Here is a 15,124-nt window from a genome sequence, read left to right on the forward strand (position 1 = left end):
TTAAAGCCTTGCTGTAATTCCAACAGGTTTAGCAGGAAAAAGACGGAACCAGGAGCGTGTATGAGCATTCACACATTCATGTGTTTTTGCTTTGCGTGTGTGGGCTTGTGAAAAGTGGTTGTCAGTGTCTTTGTGTACGTATGCATGTGTTTTTCTTAGTTAAAACCATTGGCAGCCACAGGTTGGGTGTAAACACTGTATTTCTCTAGCCACAAAACTTAAACCTGTTGCCGTAGACTTTTCCCCTTGAGGCCAAGCTGCTTATTAAGTCTTATTTAGGGCAGTTTATCTCAGTTTTGTTTCTGTTTAGTGACCAAATGTGCCATTAAAACACTTCTCTCTCTGTCTTTTTTCTCTCTCTGGTCTGCTACAGGTGGACAAGCAGTGATGTCACACAGCTGAGGACACTCCCACTTAGTGAGTATTCGTACTATAATGCTTAATAGCCAGTTGTCATCCCTTTTTTTTTTTTTTTTTAAACCTTCCTTCTGTGACTTTGCATTTGTTGCAAGACCAGTTTTCCAGTTTTGAAGTCATTTGTCACGGTTATGCACCTCTGTGTTTGTTTCGGGTAATTGGACGCTGTAACCGAAAAGGGTGAACACAGATCCAGCTGATTTAAACCTAATTTAATTTCGTTCTTAGGATGTGAGCTTCTCTTTTCACCCTTCTCCCTCCCAATTAGCTGAAACAAAGCTCTCCAAAGGCAATTGTTAGGTTGACATTTCTTAAGCGTGCTTTTTTTTTTTTTTTTTTTTTTTTTTGTATTCGTAAAGATCTTTAATTTGGCAATTTATTTTCACAGCCGAGTCTCTTGAACGAACCGCTGCGGTGAAGAGAGTTTGTGCTTTGGAACAAACAAATCAGCCAGTTTCTCTCTCTCCCTGTGTGGGCTCAGGCTAATTGGTAGCGTGGATGCTGGTCGCGGTGTTAGCGGTGATGCTAGGCGGGCGGCAGCCTCTCAGGGCTCTCTGCTCGGCTGCATCGTTTCATTCCCCAGCTCCCTGGTGGTTTCAGAGAGTGACAGAAATACAAGGACATTTCTTTCCACTTTCTCGCTGTCTCCTCCTCCCTCTCATTCTCTATGTCTCTACCACTAACAAGTGACAATGTAGAGTTTGAGTTCTGGAGTGCTTAAAGACTGAGAAACGTACTGCAGCTGCCTCAGGTGAACATGCAGCTGTGTGTAGACCAAGTGCTTCCTCAGATCTGTGTGTGTGTGTGTGTGTGTGTGTGTGCATGTGTGTGTGTGGTGGCTTACAGATGACTTTTATTAGAGAAGCGTTCCATTCACACTCCAGAGGAAACAATATATATGGAAAGAAATATATGGATGGCAAGAAGGAGAGAATGGGATAGGAAAAAACAGAGAGAGATAGACAGGAAATTGGCAGACAAAGACAGCGAGACAAGGACGGGCTCTCAGCTACACATCATTGCAGCCTCTCACATTGGCAGCAGTCACTGCCACCCTCAGCCATCAATAATGGTAATGGAAGCTCCATCCGAGCATTGATTTCTGGGAATTGTAGGAAGGCGTGAAGGGTCATCCGTGCTCAGCGGCTCTGCTAGTTTAGTGAAGGCGAGACAGGCCAGGATTTCAGCATGAATCACGCTAACATTCCTGTATGAAGGCAGCACCATGCATGTCATTTTAATGCTTAGGCATTGCCCTAGAAAAGTTAGAAAAATGTGCTTGTTGTTTTTAGGTTGTCAACACCTTCATTTACTACAATTAATTAAAAAAAATAAGGCGGTTAAGGAATTGACACATTTAATTATGGCCTTTGACTTGCAGGCAATGTGCCTCATCAAACCACATTTACTGAGTGCAGGCAGCAATGGATACAGCACCGGTCTCACTTACATACAATATCAGCTGAATGGAACGCAAATATGGAGAAGAGATGCGTCTTAAACAGTGTTGTTATTGTTAACTAAGACTATTAAAAATCATTTTGGGTAATTGAAATAAAGTGAAAATGAAATGAAATAAAATAAAATATAAATATTAGATGAAAATCAAAAATTGAGAAATATTGTCTTGGCAATTACCTGAAATAAGACGAAATAAGTGAAATTAATTAAAATCAACAAAGCACATAACAAAATAGCTAAAACTATAATTATGAATGATATAATAAAATTAAAAGCTATTTCAAAATATTAATAAGTACTATAATGGTATACACATAATACTAAACACTGGACGCTAAAAATGTTTTACTTAAAAAAAATAACAGCATCTTAAAAACTGACTCAATTACAGAATTAATTGCTGTGGACTGTAGGTCAGTGATAGGCTCATAAATCCACTTTTTGAAACGTTTTATTATTCAGTGGTTTTGGTTTACTCTTCTACCACAATAATGTAACATGTTTGATTTGAACTTTTCTCAGCAAATACTGATATAGGCATTGTGACTTAATTTGATTTGTAATTTTATACAACGTTATAAATTCAGTTATAATGTTTAATAGATTTGATTTTTTTTTTTATTTAGAATATTAGAACAAGCATTGTAAAGTAAGGATATAGTGTTCCTGTTGCTCAGAGAGCTCGACAACACCAATGTCATCGGTTTGATTCATGAACTGATAAAATTCATGAAATGATAAAATGTAAATGAAGTTGCTCAGGATAGAAGTGTCTGTCAAATGCATTAAAACTAATATACGAAGTGTTAACGAAACTAAACAAACGCATACTGAAGCCGTGCAAGAGTATCAGTTATAAGGAAGAACTTTACTTTCTCATGAAAAAAAAGAGAGGACGGAACAAAACAAAACACTGCTTGAGTACCCAGAGGGAATTACAAAAGTTTATGGATGGAGAGAATATCAACCAGTCTCTTTGGAGAGTTGAAATTGAAGAGTAAAATCAGGTCTGTCAGGACATATCGAGGAAAAACACACTCCTCTATCCTTTTCGTTCTGAAATAGAGGTTATAAGTTGTAGTCACTGAAAATGCTGGAGACTATATAGAAAAGAGAGAGAACTGAGCTCTTGCAATCTTGCCCAGGGGCAAACCAGCTATTTATTAGCGCACATGTTAAACCCTCTCTTCAAAGCAAACTTTCCTCCCAGCCTCCCACAGAGGGGGAAAGATAATAATAAAGCAGAGGAAATGGCATTTCTCTGCACAAAGTGGATATGAGTATGTTCAGTGTAACCCACTACTCTTTATTTCGAGTAGAGAAAGAATGAAAAATGAAAGCAAAGGAAGACAAAAGAGGGTGGTGAAAGAAAAAAAAGAGGCAAGAGAGTGTGTTTGAGCATAGATCTTGGCCAGGCAGTGTCAGGCTCCTGGCCTCTCTCTTTCTCTCTCCTGCGTCCCTGGGGACGGCTCATAGCTCATACTTCCTGCTGGATCTTGAACAGGAATCATGGTAGAGGGGTCTGTTTTCATTGCTGGTGCTGCGCAGTAGGATTGTGTCTGTACTTGTGCGTCAGAGGCAAAACATACGAGTTGTTTGATACAAATAATGCAGGTCTGCTGGATTTTGTGCATTTGTGTGTGAAAGGTGTAATGGACCCCTGCCTGAACTCTACTGGGCCCTCCAGATCCCTCGTGATAGTTATAACCTCAGTACAAAATGCTGGACACACACACAGCAAATGAGAAATGGGGTGCCTCAAGTGTCTGTCATTGGTCCCTTTTGTTTTTTCTGTCCCTCTGTTTGCCGCTTGCAATTTTACTGTTCCTCCTTGTCTTACATATTTATGCCCTGGCCAGGGTATGGGGCCATGCTGATTCTGACTGTACTGGAGGGTACAGCAATAAATACTGAATCTTCCATAGAGAGAAAGAACGAGTCAGTTAGATGAGGCAGTTAATGTTCAGAGTACATATCATAAACATAATCTCCTTTTATCTTGTCTTACCCAGGCCCCCCACTTGCAAAAGTGTGTCTTCATCTATGGCTCCATACACCTACACACATAATACACATGTTTTTATGCAGGTTAAAAAGTGGATAGATGCTATTCATTTACTGATCTCGTTGTGCTTTAAAATGGCAGCACAATGACAACATAAGCCAAAAATAACAGAACCAAAATAACAGTATCAGAACATGTATTCACTCTAGTATCCATCACAACTAGAAACATAGATAAATGAATACATAAAATAGAGGAGTTAGAAGACAGGGCTGAGAGAGCGGGAGGGAGAGAGAGAGAGAGAAAAGGAGAAGGGAAAAACATCCAGAAGGTCAGGATCAGCGGGTGGCCATCTAAGTGAGCGACATTCAGAGACTCCGATTGAGTTTCACCCGCCCTGTTACCGTGGAGATCCATCCAATAATACCTCCCTATCCACATCAGAATCGCTACAATACACTACACCTACAACAAACTGACAAATAGTGCACTGGCTAAACTGACACAGCCACAGGAGGCAGTGCTCAAATCTGAAGCAATATCTCGCCATGCTCCGCAAGAATCCGCATATTTTGCTTCAACAACACAAATGTTTTAAGTTGGCGATCCCAACCGTAAGACTATGTGTTGATTGTGATGGTTACCATGTTTTTGGATTGCAGATAACTTAAGACCAACCTATCCCAACTTTTGGGTATCCTGATGTTCCATAACACCTACTGTTGAAAAGCCGACACACAAAGCGAATCTGAGAATTAAAACGGACACAAAGCCTTGGGGCTTTTCAAAGCAGCTCGGTATAAAATGACAAGGGCTTTATCGCCACTGCTCTTAAAAACTTACTTTACTGCTTGGAAGTAACCAGCAGTCACCTTCAGGCTCCATGCAGCCACTTATGCCATTAAGCAAGCAACAGTTAAGTGAAAAGTATTTGATTTTGAGTCATTTTCTTACCTCCTCAGTGGATAAATGACCATTCGCTGAAACCACTGTCTCATTGTCTCCCTTGAAACAGCTTATTCCTTGACATTCCATGAAATGTCATTTTTAAACGCTTTCAAGCCATTCACTCGAAAAAGTTGAAATGTTTTATTTAGATGCCACAACTTTGTTATTTTACAAACAATACACAATGGAAATCATCAGACAATATTTAACATAAAATGCCTTCTAGAGTTTGCCTCCAGTCCAGTTGTAGACCCACTAAAACCCAGGTCAAGAATGGGAACCTTGAGGCCTAGATTCTGACAAAGACCATCCAGTCAACCTATCAACTGGAATAGAAAAAAATAATAAAAAAAACCTTTTTATAGCTTAGGTAATATCTGGGACTTTCTATGAATATATATATATATTTTTTCCTTTTCAGTAAATGGTTGTGGAGGTTGGTGGTTAGAAAATAAATTGTCAAATTTAGGAGGTCAAACTAAATATTTTGTTTTAGTTAATATTATGTTCTTATTGTGTTTAGTTGTTTATTTTCCATTCATATTATGAGTTTTGCGATTTTTGAAAACATGATATAAAAAATTCAGACATGTCTAAATGTAAAACCTTCATTAGAGTGAATAATTTTTTTTAGCAATGACTTTAAATAATCGTCAAAATGTATACAAATAATTAAAAATGCTAGTAAGAGGTTTTTAACTTAAATTAGGTTGTCACTCTACTAGTTTATATGACAAAACTAATAGTTTTCAGAATCTAAAAATATGGCATGTGCACCTGTAATGCTTTTTAAAGAGCCTAGGGACATCAGAGTGTACAGCATTTGTCGAAATTGCCATAGAATTCTTGTAAATTCTGGTTAAGCGACAGACTACTGTCTTGTCTGACCATAAGCTGAGACCCAGACCAAGGCCACTCAAAACCAATAGCAAAAAAATGAAGACCCCAACTCTAATATCTTCTCACTAAAGTGATTCTACAAATCAGCATCCGTCAAAATGTCTAGACTTGATCACATTATGTCATGTAATTAGTCTGGGCGAACTTATTTCCGTAAACAGCGTGTAGGATTTATTGTCTCGCGAATGTGAAGTATTTTCTTTGCGTTTGAAGCGACAAGAGTTTGAGATGGTTTGGTGGATGGGCAAAACACAGAACATAGCTAATCTCTTTCTAGTGCTGGTGTATGTGTTTGTGTGTGTGTGTGTGTATGTGTGTTTTCCCGTGCTGATGCTAAAAGCGGCGTAAGGACGGATCTAAAGGAGTGAGTGCTGGAATACTAATGAACAAACAGCAGAAGAGGTTGTGTGCTCTCATCTACCTCTCTGCAGTGGGCTCGCTCGTTCCTCTCTCTTGCTCTCTCCCTTCATCTGCACCTCTCGCTCACACAGAGGATAAACTGTGTACATGATGACATTTACACCGCAGTTGCACGCAGAGGGAGTGTGTGTGTGTGTGTGTGTGTGTGTGTGAGCCCTCTCATTCCTCTCCCCACCTCTTTTTTTCCCCTGCTCTTCCTTCATTTTGCTCTGTGCTCATCTTCTCTCCATCTCTCCTTCTCTCGCTGTGTGTGTTCAGCACAGGATGCGCACCTCAAGGGAGCACACGCACACACACACAGGCCATTATTTATGTCTTTTTTTGAAGGGCAAATATAAAAAGGAGTGGCTTTGCTTTACTGCCACAGATTTGACGTGCTGGCTGTGGATCCAAACACACACTTACGACTCTTACTGAACAGTAGCCATAAACTATGTGTGTTGTGTGAAGAAAAAGCAGCATCACAGCTTACATGCTTTACTCTGTAGGGTTTATGTTCCATTTAGAGTGTAAAAATGTGTGTGTATGAGGTGCGATGAGGGGGTGTGTGTTTTTGAGGTCGGCCGGCGGGCGTCCCTCCAAACTCCCTGAGGAATCGGGCGGTTAAGGGCAGTTAGAGGGGCTCTTGGGGAGGTTGGGGGCCCTCAAAGAAGGTTAAAGAGATTCTATTGAATCTAACTGCCCCACTCTCTCACACACCGAGATTTGACCCCTCATAAACACACCTTTCACACCAACCACACACTTTTTCACACCTATCTCATTCACACAACTAGACATAAACACACGCACACACCCAACCCTGGAATAGCAAGCTATCCAGGGGTCCCCTTCCCTTGGCCTGGGGTATTTAGAGAGAACCCATGGCAGGCCCCAAGCTCAGAGCTGTAGAGTGCCGGAGCTGGGCCGATCTGGATCCAGGGTGGTCCGGGGAGATTCTCACAGCATATCAGGGGCTTTTTGTATTCTGGGTGTCCAGGGAGAGCTCATTACTCTGGGTGTGCATTCGCAGAACCTCCCTCACCTCTTGGAAATAGAGAGAGAGCTGAGATAGTGGACCTCAGGGAGGTCATTACAGAAAGAGAGGCTGAGACGGAGAAAAAAACAGGAAGAGAGGTGGGTATGGAGTCTTAGAAATAGAAGAGATAAAGTTTGCTGATTCGTGTGCGGTGGTAGGGGTCTCTATGTGCGATTTCGGGCATTTTTGACACCTTTATTTATAGCGATAGTGGGAAATTGATGCTCAAAAGAAGGGAACAGGGTTGGGAAATGATGCCAGGCAGACTCGAATCTGCATCACCCACTTGAGCACCACTGCGCAATAGCTACATTTATACATGCTCGCAAATAATCCCTTAGTAATTGGATTGATGGCTCAAACAGATTGAAAAGGCTTCATGAATGAAATTTCGATTGGATTGAAAGGGGTGGTTTTGTTCGGAATGTGCACGTGTAAAAGGATTTGTGAATCGGATTGTCAAATTTAGGGTTCATATAAACCGAACTTCCAGATTCTTAAATCAGATTGGATTAATTCGGATTGACGACAATTAGAGCATGTAAACATACCTAATGTAGAGATAATGCTTCACCGCAGTATTAGAGCATCTTATGAATGTTAGGACAATTTCGCTGTCATTATACCAAAATATTTGACTTCTGAATGACCAATCAGAATCAAGTATTTCAGACAGCACTGATAGCAAATTCTGATTTATTTCACACAACATTCAGTCAAGAATACTTAAAAAACAAAAAAGTACATAATACCATCACAAAACTAAGTAGATTTTAGAAGTGACACAATGGGGAACTACAACCTAATTATCGGCCAGTGTGATGATAATTTCAAAATTGCGAAGTATCGATTTATTGGTCTGTCACTAATCAGGGTGGTGGTTTAGAGCCACAGATACAACAAGAACGTTTTTCCATCATATCTGGCTATTGTTTACAGCTCACAAGGGTCTTGAGTGTCAGGGGGGAGGGACGGATGGTTTGGCGTGCAGATGGTCCAGGGAAGAGGGGGGCATTGTGTCTGTTGTGTGGGTGATGTGCAGGGAGATATTTAGTATTTTATTGGTCTGTTCCAGAGGACCCAGCTGCTAGGTCATTCCCTGCTGGCTCACACGGAGTGCGAGAGAGATGGCGAAAGAGAATACAGAGAAAGAGGGGGCATTAGTGTAGATGTCGATGCAAACAGAGAGGATTTAAAGCGCAGAGGAGAGAAGAAAAGTGAAAAATCAGAGCCAGGATGAGAGAGAGCGAGACGGAGAGGAAAAAAGGGAGGGAAGGAGTGGGAGAGAAAGGAAAAGAGAGCGGAGAGAAAAAAAGGAGGGAGGGAAAGAGAGATAAGCAGCGAGCGAGTGAAATGTGTCCGCCGTGATCCATCAGCCCTGCAGCCACACTAATCACAGGTGGAATTCAGCGAGCTCTTTAAAACGCTGCCTCTCATTTCAAACCCTGCCCTCAGGCTCTCTGTGTGTGTGTTTAGAAGTGTGTCAAAAATCTCTCTGCTTGCCCTATTTTGTGTCTGTTTGTGTGTGTATTCCACAGTGTGTGTGTGCATTTTAAGAGAAAGACTGGGATCTCACGAGACGGCGTGTGTAGGTCGGTGTGTATGTGTGCATATTTCTGCACGTGTGTGCACCTGTTTGTGTGTGTAAATCCCCCAGAGACGATATCTGGCTCACACAGCTCCAGTGATCACAGATTGTGCCGTTACTCTGTGCGTGTGTGAGCGAGCAGAAAAGAGATGGAGCACAGAGAAGAGAGGTGTGAGTGTGTGTGTGTGTGTGGGGGAGAGAGGGCAGAGCGTCTTTGTGTCTCTACCTATCCCATCATCCCGTTCAGCTCAGCAGAGGTGACACCAAGGTGAGCGTGAGCGCTCTCTCTCCTTCTCCATCACACCAGCACTGCCTCTTGCCCTCCCTCTTCTCCTTCTCCTTCTCTCTCTCTCTCTCTCTCTCTCTCTCTCTCTCTCTCTCTCTCTCTCTCTCTCTCTCTCTCTCTCTCTCTCTCTCTCTCGCTGTGCCTCTCTGCACGGCTCAGTGGCAGATGGAGGCTGTGTCAGCAGGGAGAAATGGCCATTCACACACTCCTTACACACACTCTCCTCTCTCTTTCTCTTTCTCTCTTGCTTTATCGGGATGAAAAATGTTGGCCGATACGCATAGCCGATAATGAACTGATACTGAAAAAGATAGACTGTCTGTCTCTGTCTGTTTATCTATCTATCTATCTATCCTGTTTATCTATCTATCTGTCCGTCCGTCCATCCGTCCGTCCGTCCTCTATCTGTCTATCTATCTATCTATCTATCTATCTGTCTATCTATCTGTCTATCTATCTGTCTGTCTATCTGTCTGTCTATCTGTCTGTCTGTCTGTCTGTCTGTCTGTCTGTCTGTCTGTCTGTCTGTCTGTCTGTCTGTCTGTCTGTCTGTCTGTCTGTCTGTCTGTCTGTCTGTCCGTCCGTCATCTATCTATCTAACTGTCTGTCTGTCTGTCATCAGTATGTTCACTGTTACATTGTACAACCCTTCTGTCTATCTATTTATCTGTCTATTTATTTTTTGGCTGCTTGTAATCATTTGGTTCTTGTAGTAGTGCTTCATCAAACATTAGAAGATATTTTTGCATCTTTCTCAGTTATGTCACTACAGTCACAGCGCATCTGGGTATCACCTCTTTGCACAGGTGTGTGTGAGCGTGTCACACAGGTCAAAGAAGTGGAAATGTGCGATCATCATTTTGTGTTAATACAGCTATTAAAACTCAAGGTGAGCGTGAGATAGAAAGGTCGGAAAGAGTGAGGGAGAGGGAGACTGAAGAGACGGCAGGAGGAACAAACGATGCACAAAGCGGGTGACAGCGCAAGCTGCTTTAATATGTATGTATTGCAGGTTGATGGTTGATTTCATTAGCAAATCTCATTGTTATGCATGGATTGTTCTCCTGCAGCAAAATGAATATTGCATTCACGCCGCCCGTAGGTTTGGACAAAACCGTTTGGATTTTTAACTGCAGCCTTAAGGAAAAACAAAACATGTTTTATGAGGTTTTCCCTCCGTTTCTCTCTAGATCCAATTGATGGCAATTAAAAGCATTTAGCACGTTGTCATTCACTATAGATGAGGCCTTGCGTAGAGAAAGAGGGTTTAATGTGTTTGCCCCTGGTTTTGTGTCTCTGACATGTTTAATTGTAACCAAATGCCCGTCTTTGTCTTTCAGTGTGTGTGTGTGTTTGTGTGTGTGTGTGTGATTTGCTCTTTCAGCCGGGTGTTTCTATAGAGGTAGTGTGTGTTGGATGCCTGTTTGAGAGCGTGTGAAATAAGGGGTTGATGTTAGTGCATGTGGAAGTGTGTGATATTAGAGTGTGTTTTGTTAATGACAAGCCTGTATTGCCAATCTTAGGTTGTATAACAGGACTTTTGAACTGTGCTGGGTCTCTGGTGTATATAGAGGTCTGTGTGTGTGTGTGTGTGTGTGTGTGTGTGTGTGTGTCTCAGAGGTATTAATAGCCTGACCAGGCACAGGAAAAAAAGAATCATGTTTTTCCATCTGTTTTCACAGGAAACAGTCAGGACGGATTATCTCTCTCACACACACACACACACACACACACACACACACACACACACACACACACACACACACACACACACACACACACACACACACACACACACTTTCCCTTATTCTTTGGGCTAATGATCTGATGGCTATTGCAGCACATCTCTGGTTTTCTGTGAGGATTATGGAATCATTTGAAATATGGACGTTACACTTTCCATTCGGATATCCCAGTTTCTCTGTCATATTCATCAGAGTGATTCAGGGAGATATAAAATCATTTCTGGACTCAAATCTGCTGTGGCAGCCGATCAAACTGACGGAGGTGTGGAGTTTGTGGATCAAAAGCACATAGCGGGCTCACACACTCAAAACCACCGTGTTATTTGCTTTCAGGCAAAACACACATTTTTGTTTGAGAATTAAGAGACAGCTCAGACTCTCTGCTGCTCTGAACAAAGGTTAGTCACACATTCGAACAAATTCACAAGTGGAAATAAAGAAAGGTGTGTTGAGATGACTGTACGCTGGGTGATTACAGTAAGCACACCCAAACAGACACAAGCACAATATGTGCACAGGAACACACACACACTGGGTTTCCATGTTTTATAACTTTTCATAGACAATCATTTTTAAACTGTACAAACTGTATATTCTATCCCCTACCCCTAAACACAACCCTCACAGAAAACTTTATGCATTTTTACTTTTTCAAATGATAAAAACATAATTTCATATGATTTATAAGCTGTTCTCCTCATGGAAGCTGTTTTCCTCATACCAGAAATTACTGGTATTACTATCCTTGTGGGGACATTTGGACCCCCCCCACAACCCCCCCCCCCCCCCCCAACCCCCCCCCCCCCCCAACCCCCCCCCCCCCCCCCCCCCCCCCCCACACACACACACACACACACTAACTAGAGTTCAGTAGTCTGAGACCACCAGTAAAATGCTTCTGTTTTGCATATTTTGAATAAGGGCTGTCAATCGATTGAAAATGTTACTAAAATTAGTTAATCATATCGATATTTACAGAGAAAAGAAAATGCCCTATTGAGGCAGAATAAAGTTGAATAGGCATTCTAAAAAGTGGACTTAAAATGTGCTATATAGTTTATTTTTATGCAAGTCTTTTACTGGGCATGTATTCTGTTTGTGTTATTTAAAGGCACACTGTGGAATTTTTGGCCACTAGGGTGCGCTCGACCTGTAATTTTCACGTCTAGTGCCCCTAGAGGCCACAAGCGCCGCAGCATTGTCGCAAAAGTCAACAAACAGTCAACCGGTCAACCTCCCGTGTCTTTATGTGTGTGCAGACGGCATTTGATTTGTATGTTGGAGAAAGTTAATCGATTCACTACTGACCAAAATAATAATATAAATATAAGATTAATAATATAAATCCTATAAGATTAATAATATAAATCCTATAAAGAAAACAAATTGAATAAAAGTAGCATACGCAGAAAACAATGTCTGATCAGGTAAGTCGCATTGACAAGGGTTGCCCAATACTGCTCCTGCCGATCGTCTGTCCTGCACAGTTCATCTCCAACCCTAATCAAACACACCTGAAGCAAACAATTAACGTCTTCAGGATCTCTTTGCAATGGGTTGGAGATGAAATCGAGTAGTCAGGAAATCGTGTAACAAAACTGATATAACTCACTACATATTTCCGTTATTTGTAGTCTTCAGTTTGTTTTTCCTTTTACACAAATACAAACATATATGAGCTGAAAGGAAAAAAAAACATTTACATTTACATTTGTATACGGCAGTATGTTGTGACTTATATCAGTTTTGTTACACGAATTCGCAGTAAATATTACATTATATATACACTTTTATGCCGATGTTTATTTTAAACTCTCCCTTTTTCTTTTTTTGGTCTCCTCTGACAAAATCTTTGCTTTCTTCGCTTTCTTCCGAGTAGCTGTTGATTCAGTCATGACGACAACATACAGACGCCGGCAATCAAACGCGAGTTGAGCTCTCACGTTAGAATTTGAGGAAGTTGGGGTGGTGGGGGAAGTGACGTATGCCGTAAAGCGGTCGAATTTTGTAGTTCTTTTTGTGCTCAGGTTCCTACCCGAAACCCGAAGTTACATAGTGCTAGTAAAAGCGATACAGACACCTTCAGGCTTCGGCAGACGTGTCATTCAACCTATTGTAAGTCGATGTACCATCTCAATGGGTTTTGGTAATATATTATAAAGGTTGAAAAGTTCCACAGTGTGCCTTTAATTGTTGGTCTCTGGCCATTACATCACGTGTTCAGGGTCTCGTGCCATGACCAGTTTAAGTTTACGATATACATTTTTTTATTTGTGTAACAATCTGACTAAAATGTTAAATTTAGCGACAATTAACATGAATAAGCATTCAACCTTAGCCATCTGCTTCAGCATGATTTGAGAATGATCCAAAGAGCATCTTGAGCTTCAGCAGAATCAAGAACATTCTGTACAGTTCACAGATTTGCTTAGTGGCCCTATTATGCTATTTTAAAGGTTCCTAATAGATTTACAAGCTTCAAAGGTTTAATTTTCTCTAATATACACTGCACATCACCTCATTTCTCAAAAAGTCTGAAAACGGTTCGTTCAAAGATTTGGTCTCTCTAAACCCCTCCGTTCCGTGAGCCTACTGTGCTCTCATTGGTCAGATGGCCCAGTCTGTTGTGATTAGTCTACCACTTACAGCATGTGTGGGAAACAAAGCGGCCATTACCATATCAAAATTTTTCCGTTTTTTTTCCGTATCAATTCAAACGTCCTCACCTTTTGGAAATGCATGCTAAGTGAATTGGCAGCGTTGAAAACAACCAAGGGAATGAGACTGGAATTGCTGACGAATCGATTCTTTCTTTTAGGAGAATTGTCTTGCACTTTAATCTTTAAAACTTTGCAGACTTTTACATTCACAAACGGCTATATTACACACTGCATGGAAGGGTAATATTTACACAATAGAAGCATAAATGAAGCACTTTAATTTTGATGAATTATCTAGAAATGGTAGATCATTTGATATATTTCTTAATTTTATGTTATAAAAAAGTCCTGGAACTTTATTTCCTGGTTTTAAGTCCCGTTTTGGGTCTCAGACTTTTGGACTCCACTGTACATATGCAGACTCTCTCATTGGTCTGTTGATATGTTTTGCAGAAGAGGCACAGATTGTGTCCAGCCATCTGCTATTGAAAGAGCACATGCTACAGTGTCTGTCAGTGCATGTGTTTTAGAGCTGAGGGGAGAGATAGAGAGAGAGACCTGTCAGATGCAGCCACATTCACCAAACCCAAGCACTTTTCCTTTATATTATTAGAACAGTTTAGCAGTCTAGTGTGATGTTTAAAAGTGATCACTAGTTGCTTCATAGGACTGAAGCACTATGTGTGTGCGTGGATAACATCCTGTGCCATTAGTGTGTTTTTGTGTGAACAAATACACCCACATTCTCACTGATTTGCAGCATTGTAGCTGCACAGGAAGTGTAGAATCAACTTGCGGTCAAAAGTGAAAGTGACACTTTTGTATTTAGGGGTGGGGGGGCTTTGCTATACTTTGGAGAAAAAACTGCCACCACTGATTTGCAAAGAAAACCTTACTGTGGGTTAAAAGTGATTTAATAAATCATAATTTTTAAATAAATAAATCAAGGTGATCAAAACATTCATTTGTTACTTTTTATGCTTTTTTGTGTACATGTGTATGCCTGTTATTTTATATATGGGGACAAATGTTTACCCAGAAGTGAGCTAAACCTGACAAAACTTCCTTTTGGGGATGTCCTCATTTGAAAAAAAATAAGAATAGTTTTTTTTTCAGTAAGTTTAATGTTAAGGTGTGGGTTAGGCTTAGGTTACATTAATTATAGCTAGCTCTGTATAAAAAAAAACAATAGACGTCAATGCAGTGTCCCCATTTACATGGATAAGTAAATGTATGTATGTGTGTGTAGCATTTCAAAACCAGTCATTTTGTGTCAAATGTACAGAGACTAAACACTCTGTCACAATCAAAGCAGGAGACATGAATACTGTTGTAAGCTGGGTGTGTGTGTGTTTTTGTGAGATAGTCGTGTGTCATGTTCTCTGATAACGTCTTGAAAGGATCAGCACGAACGGAATGTTTAAACAGTGAGAGAATATTTACAGGTACATCTGTAAGGCACACAGCTGCAACCGTTGTGTGTGTGATGGAGATGTGACTGTTTGCCTGTCAGGTGATTTAGGAGACCATTAAGGGCTTAAACCATCAGCTAATTTTACCACCACAGTCTATTTCATTCATTAAACTGCATTAGGACGATTCAGTCAAATGCATCAAACAGGTCCATCTGTGGAGACGAGTGTGTGTGTGTGTGTGTTTTGTCTTCCCTCCTGCTG

At 41.0% G+C, this 15,124-nt stretch overlaps 1 protein-coding gene across 17 annotated transcripts in view; it reads left to right on the forward strand.

The window, feature by feature from the left end:
• baz2ba (bromodomain adjacent to zinc finger domain, 2Ba) overlaps nucleotides 1-15,124 on the forward strand; it is a 93,103-nt gene that overhangs the window by 15,188 nt on the left and 62,791 nt on the right. For all 17 annotated transcript variants that reach the window (XM_056266882.1, XM_056266893.1, XM_056266889.1 and 14 more), the window contains exon 2: nucleotides 374-417. The gene's annotated coding sequence lies outside the window, so the exon portion shown is untranslated. The remainder of the gene's footprint in view (nucleotides 1-373; nucleotides 418-15,124) is intronic.

The sequence above is a fragment of the Rhinichthys klamathensis genome, unplaced genomic scaffold (genome assembly GCF_029890125.1).
Source record: "Rhinichthys klamathensis goyatoka isolate OS25496 unplaced genomic scaffold, OSU_Roscu_1.1 h1tg000254l_1, whole genome shotgun sequence".
Lineage (NCBI taxonomy): Eukaryota > Metazoa > Chordata > Actinopteri > Cypriniformes > Leuciscidae > Rhinichthys > Rhinichthys klamathensis.